Raw genomic sequence first — 6,018 nt, 5'->3', positions numbered from 1 at the left:
AAGTGGAAAACGTATTGGGTAAAAACGCCAGAAATATAAAGATCGAAGAAAATAGAGAAATAAAAAAAGGAAGATAAAAGGAGAAACTATAAAAAAACAATGGAAGAAGAGAAAAGATTACAATGAAAAGAAAGCAAAAGAAATAAAGTAAAATTAAACGACATATAGGAGACAAAAAAAAAATATATATAAATAAAGACCGAAGAAAATAAATAAAACAAAAGATGAAAGAAAAAACGACAAAACAAAAAGTTAAAGTCCGTATGAAGAATCTTTCCCTATGTTGGGAAAAAAAAAAACCGAGGAAAACAAATAGCAGAAAAAAGGAAGAAAAAACAATAAAAAAAGTTAAGTCCATATGAAAAATCTGTCCCAACGTTGCCGGGTAAAGAATCTCGTCACGTCTCGCCAACAGGTTACAGGTCGAGGGTCGGCGCACCCCGTAGGTCAGGTCAGGGGTCAAATTTGGCTCGTGGAGGACATTCCGTTCGCAGGATCCGGAGCTATGAGGAGGAGAGCAAGAAATAGGAAAGGAAAAAGGAATGCGGAAGGAAGGAAAGAAAGTGAAATCGTGTTAACATGGAGAGGCGATGTGTGTGTGTGTGTGTGTGTGTGTGTGTGTGTGTGTGTGTGTGTGTGTGTGTGTGTGTGCAAAGTGTAGTGTGTACAAGCTTTCAAACGCTTCTTATTTCCCTTATCGGCCAATCTCCATCTCTGCGGCATTGTTCTGTTTTGTATTTCATTTATAAACCTCTAAAACATATCAATACATCTGCGTGTCGGGGGTGAGGCGAGGGCATTGATGGGTGACGTGTGTGTGTACAGGTGGGTGAGTAGGCGGGTGAGGGGGTGAACATAAGAACATAGAACATAAGGGCCGGCATTATAAGACACCTTCGCTTCTCACATCAACTATTTCTAAAGGTCAAAGAGGGGGTCAGTGGGGTTCTAATGAGTGTTTCTTTAGGTTCATTGTAGAAAAGAAGGGTCACACTCTCACCAGGGTCATAAAACTACTCCTGGAAATGCCCACAACTCATACGAAAGCCTTGTCAAATTTGTGTTCTTGGGCGACGAAATGTTTTATAATTCGACCCAAGGAGTCTGCAAGAAGCCGGTGGGTCTACGCACAAGGCAGCTCCTGTGAACCTAACCCCACCTAACATCACTATCCATGAATTTATCTAATCTTCTTCTTTTGAATGTGTCTATCGTATTGGTGAGGGCGTGGATGGCCGGGTACCTAAAGGGTGGTCATGGTTTGTGGGTGGGAGGAGGATGTGGGTGCGTGGAGTGGAGGGGGTGAGTGTGGGCGTAGCGGAAAGCGTGCTGTGTGTGGTGTGGGTGTCGGAGCGTTGGGGGTGAGTGACCAGATAACACTCGGTGCCACCAAACCCACGAGGAGGAGGAGGAGGAGGTGGAGGAGGAGGTGGAGGTGGAGGAGGAGGAGGAGGAGGAGGTGGAGGAGGAGGAGGAGGTGTACGAGGAGGAGGAAGAGGAGGTGGAGGTGGAGGAGGAGGAGGAGGAGGAGGAGGAGGTGGTGGTGGTGGTGGAGGACGAGGAGTAGGTGAAGAAGTTGGAGGAGGAGGAAGAGCTGGAGGTGGTGGACGAGGAGGAGGAGGAGGTGGACGAGGAGGAGTAGGTGGAGAAGGTGGAGGAGGAGGAAGAGCAGGAGGTGGTGGACGGTAGGCTATCATTCCACCAATTCTACGAGAAGAAGGGTTTGGAGGAGTAGGTGGAAGAGGAGGAGAAGAGAGCAGGAGGAGGTCGAGGGTATTATTCCACCAAATTCATGAGGAGAAGGAGGAGGAGGAGGAGGAGGGTGAGAGAAAAAGAAGATGAGTAGGCTAATTGGGAGGAGATTAGATTTAATTTAGGCCAGGCTAGGTTAAATTAGGTTAGATGTAGTTAATAAAGTTAGGTGAGGTCAGGTTAGATTGGGTTATGTTCGGTTTATAGGTTGTCAGGTTAGGTTATGTTAGGTTAGGTTGGGTTAGGTTAGGTTTATAGGTTGTTAGGTTAGGTTAGATTGGGTTATGTTCGGTTTATAGGTTGTCAGGTTAGGTTAGATTGGGTTATGTTTGGGAGAAGAGAAGAGAAGAGAAGAGAGAGAGAGAGAGAGAGAGAGAGAGAGAGAGAGAGAGAGAGAGAGAGAGAGAGAGAGAGAGAGAGAGAGAGAGAGAAGTATACTGAAAACAACCTTATCTTCCCCTCACACACACACACACACACACACACACACACACACACACATACAGGCCAATAAGCAAGCAGGTACAGGTCTTCCAGCCGCGCCATTGGTGGATAGAAAGGCCCTGAGCGCATGAGGGGCATTAAGGGTCGTAAGGACATTACTGACAAGGGTATTCTGGCCTTTACGTGTACTAATGGGTTGGCATCTTCATCCTCCGGGCTTGTTCTCTTAATCTCCTCCCCTCTCCCTTTTTCCTCGCTCTTGTCAAGTCAGGGGGGGCGGGGGGAGGGTCTCTCTCTCTCTCTCTCTCTCTCTCTCTCTGAAAATAAGCATAACGCATAATAAAACTAGCGAAATAAGAAAACTAAAATAAAGAAGAGGAGAGAGAGAGAGAGAGAGAGAGAGAGAGAGAGAGAGAGAGAGAGAGAGAGAGAGAGAGAGAGAGAGAGAGAGAGAGATTCCCACGGTAGCCTCCCTCGCAGGTGTACTCTGGGCGGCTTCACACCTTGCTGCCAGGTCATGTGGGTCACTTTTGGGTCAGCTGAGGTCAGGCGGCACACCAAAGCTTGACCTCAGACACCAGATGCAAATTAATTACTGTCCTTCTTTTGTTTAAACGGCAATGGAAGCAGTTAGTGGCATTGCTATTACTAATATCTGTACGTCGAAGTTATTAGTGTGAGTGGCGCGGTTCCTCGTATACAGCTTCTTTGTTTTTCTTTTTGTAATTGTGTTGTGAAAGGGAATAATTAAAAAAAAAAAGCATGTACGTAGATGATAGTGCTAAGCCTTTGATCTTTGTTATTATTATTATTATTATTATTATTATTATTATTATTATTATTATTATTATTATTATTACTACTATTATTATTATGTAAGGATGGAAAAAATCGTTCTTTCTTGGCGTCATTTTTTGTTTGTTTTCATGGTTGTAGTTGAGTAATCTTTTTCTTCTTTTTTTTCTTCTTCTTCATTCTTCTTCTTCTTTCTTCTTCATCTTCATTCTTTTTTCTTCTTCTTCATCTTCATTCTTCTTTCTTCTTCTGCTTCATTGTTCTTCTTTTTCTTCTTCTTCTTCATTCTTCTTCTTTTTCATCATCTTCTTCATCTTCATTCTTCTTCTTCATCTTCATTCTTCTTTCTTCTTCTTCTTCTTCTTCTTCATTCTTCTTCTTTTTCATCATCTTCTTCTTCTTCGGTTTTTAACTTCATACGAGAAATAAGCGTTAAAAGTGTAAAAAGAAAAGAATGGCAAGAACACAAAGATAAATATAATAAATGAGAGGAGCCAGAAAAGGAAGGCGGAGGATAAAAAAGAAAGGAAGATGACAAAACTAAACTGGGAACAAAGAGAAAGGGAAACAACAACAACAACGAAGGAAACGAAAAAAATAATAAGAAAAGAACCACAAAATAACAGGGAAAAGGAAGCGGAGACGAGAATGAAGGAAAATGGGAGAGAGTTCAGTAAATACTAATGAGTGTCTGAGGAAGGAAGGAAACCAGCACTTATGGTGGACAATATGACTACAAGAAAACCACAGCAGCAATAATAATAATAATAATAATAATAATAATAATAATAATAATAATAATAATAAAAATACGATAGCGAGGAAGAGACATGAGATCAGAAGGAAAGAGGCAGAAGGAATGAGGCAAATTTTGAAAGAAGGAAGAAAAAAAAAAGAAGAGGAAAATATCAGATTCTTCTCGGAAACTCGTGTGAAGCCTTACACACACACACACACACACACACACAGAGAGAGAGAGAGAGAGAGAGAGAGAGAGAGAGAGAGAGAGAGAGAGAGAGAGAGAGACTAATTCTCTCTCTCTCTCTCTCTCTCTCTCGCACACAGGACGTTACTTCCTTTCGTGCTTCGAGATAACTCTCTCTCCCCCCCCCCCCCCACACACACACACATACACACATACACACACACACACACACACACACATACACACACACACACACACACAACAAAACAACTCTGGGCCGGATGTTAAGTAAAATATAACAACAAATACATGAATACATCGTAACAAACCCGAGAGAGAGAGAGAGAGAGAGAGAGAGAGAGAGAGAGAGAGAGAGAGAGAGAGAGAGAGAGAGAGAGAGAGAGAGAGAGAGAGAGAGAGAGAGAGAGAGAGAGAGAGAGAGAGAGAGAGAGAGAGAGAGAGAGAGAGAGAGAGAGAGAGAGAGAGAGAGAGAGAGAGAGAGAGAGAGAGAGAGAGAGAGACTAGGAAGAAGAGGAGGAAATAAATTTGACTTTAGAGAGAAGAGGCGCACCTAACATCGCCAAATGTGGGGTACAAACTTGGCGGAGGGACTGTTTTTGTGCCTCGAGTGGCGGTAGTGGGCTAAAGAGTAGCCTGTCCGTTTATCTTTATTTTGATAAATGATCCACGATACATCCTGAAGTTATCTCAAAGTATGTGCTTATCTTTGTATTCATTCATACACACACTGGTAATATTTCTATAGTAGGTGTCTGATTTACTTAATTGAGTGGAATTCTATTTTGATACAGTAACAAATTCGTGTCACTAGTAAAATTGAAAGTAGTAATGTAAGTTATGCCTCCATGAAATATACACAAATAGATAAATATGAAATCTCACGAAGTCACAATAAGTAACATCACCTTCTTTGCGCAGTAAACATATGCTTATTTAAGGTACCTGATACCCGCAAAATGTCGTGCGGTGCAGTTTATTCAATGTTCTGTTCAAAAAAAAGAATACTCATAATTTTAGTTAGTTTTTGGTTATAAAATTCTTTACGAAATACATTATAACATTACCGCCTATAAGTTAGGAATCGTACTGAATCCTGGATCGGCTATGTTGACGTCAGGTGCGCCTATTGGAAGACAGAAATAAGGAAACAAAAGATAATCACAAAATATCAAGCAGGATTACAAAGAATATAATGAAACAGTAAAAAAAGAAAACACTGTCAAGATATCACGAAATGGCAAAGATAATAAGAAAACAAACGATAGATAACACTAAACAGCAAAAAGAAAAAGGAAAAAAGGACTACGAAGAAAATGAAGAAGTGAAAATATGGAAAATGAAGCAAGAAAATAAAAGAAAAGGAAAGCATAAAAAAACCATGTTATTAATGAGCTCGACCATGAAGAGAAGAGAGCAATTAAGACGTAAACCAAACCCTAGAAAGATAATGAAGAAAATGTTGCAGAGATGAAATAAAAGAAAACAAGAGTACACAAAAATCACCACCACCACAAAATAATTGAACCACAGGAAGAAAACGGAAGACAAACTTAATCGAAGTATGAACCGAAAACAACAACAACAAAACCATAAGAAAAGATATCAGAAAAAAATAAGCAATAAAAAAACAAAAGGAAAACAAGAAACGAAACAAAAAAGAAACAAAAAGATGAAAACAATAATAAGAAAAGCTAATACGCGAAAAATGAAATTAAAAAACGAAAACAAAAGAAAAACAAGAAAAAAACAAAATAAAAAGAAGAAACAAAAGAAAAAATACAAATTTATAAGAAAATATAATAAATAATAACTAAAATAAAACAAAAAAGAAAAACTGAAAAAGAAAACAAAATAATAAAAAAAGATCAGAAGTAAAAAATAAAACCACAAAAAATAACTGAAAAAAACAACAACAATAATATAAAAGTAAAACAACACAACAGGTAACAGCATATGATAACAGAAACGAATACAAGACAAATGAAACTGTAAACATCCCTTTCCCCGCCCCCCCCCGTGCCGCCACGTCGCCGCCGTCGCAAGACAAGGAAAAATTCTCCTCAAAAACAAGAGCCTATCGG

General features: G+C 39.9%; 1 protein-coding gene across 6 annotated transcripts in view; it reads left to right on the top strand.

Moving 5' to 3' along the window:
• LOC126980482 (transcription factor GATA-4-like) overlaps positions 1-6,018 on the top strand; it is a 65,482-nt gene that overhangs the window by 926 nt on the left and 58,538 nt on the right. The window lies entirely within an intron of this gene.

This window comes from Eriocheir sinensis, chromosome 44 (assembly GCF_024679095.1).
Source record: "Eriocheir sinensis breed Jianghai 21 chromosome 44, ASM2467909v1, whole genome shotgun sequence".
Lineage (NCBI taxonomy): Eukaryota > Metazoa > Arthropoda > Malacostraca > Decapoda > Varunidae > Eriocheir > Eriocheir sinensis.
The sequence above is the reverse complement of the archived record's forward strand: the minus strand, read 5'-3'. Positions and strand labels throughout refer to the sequence as shown.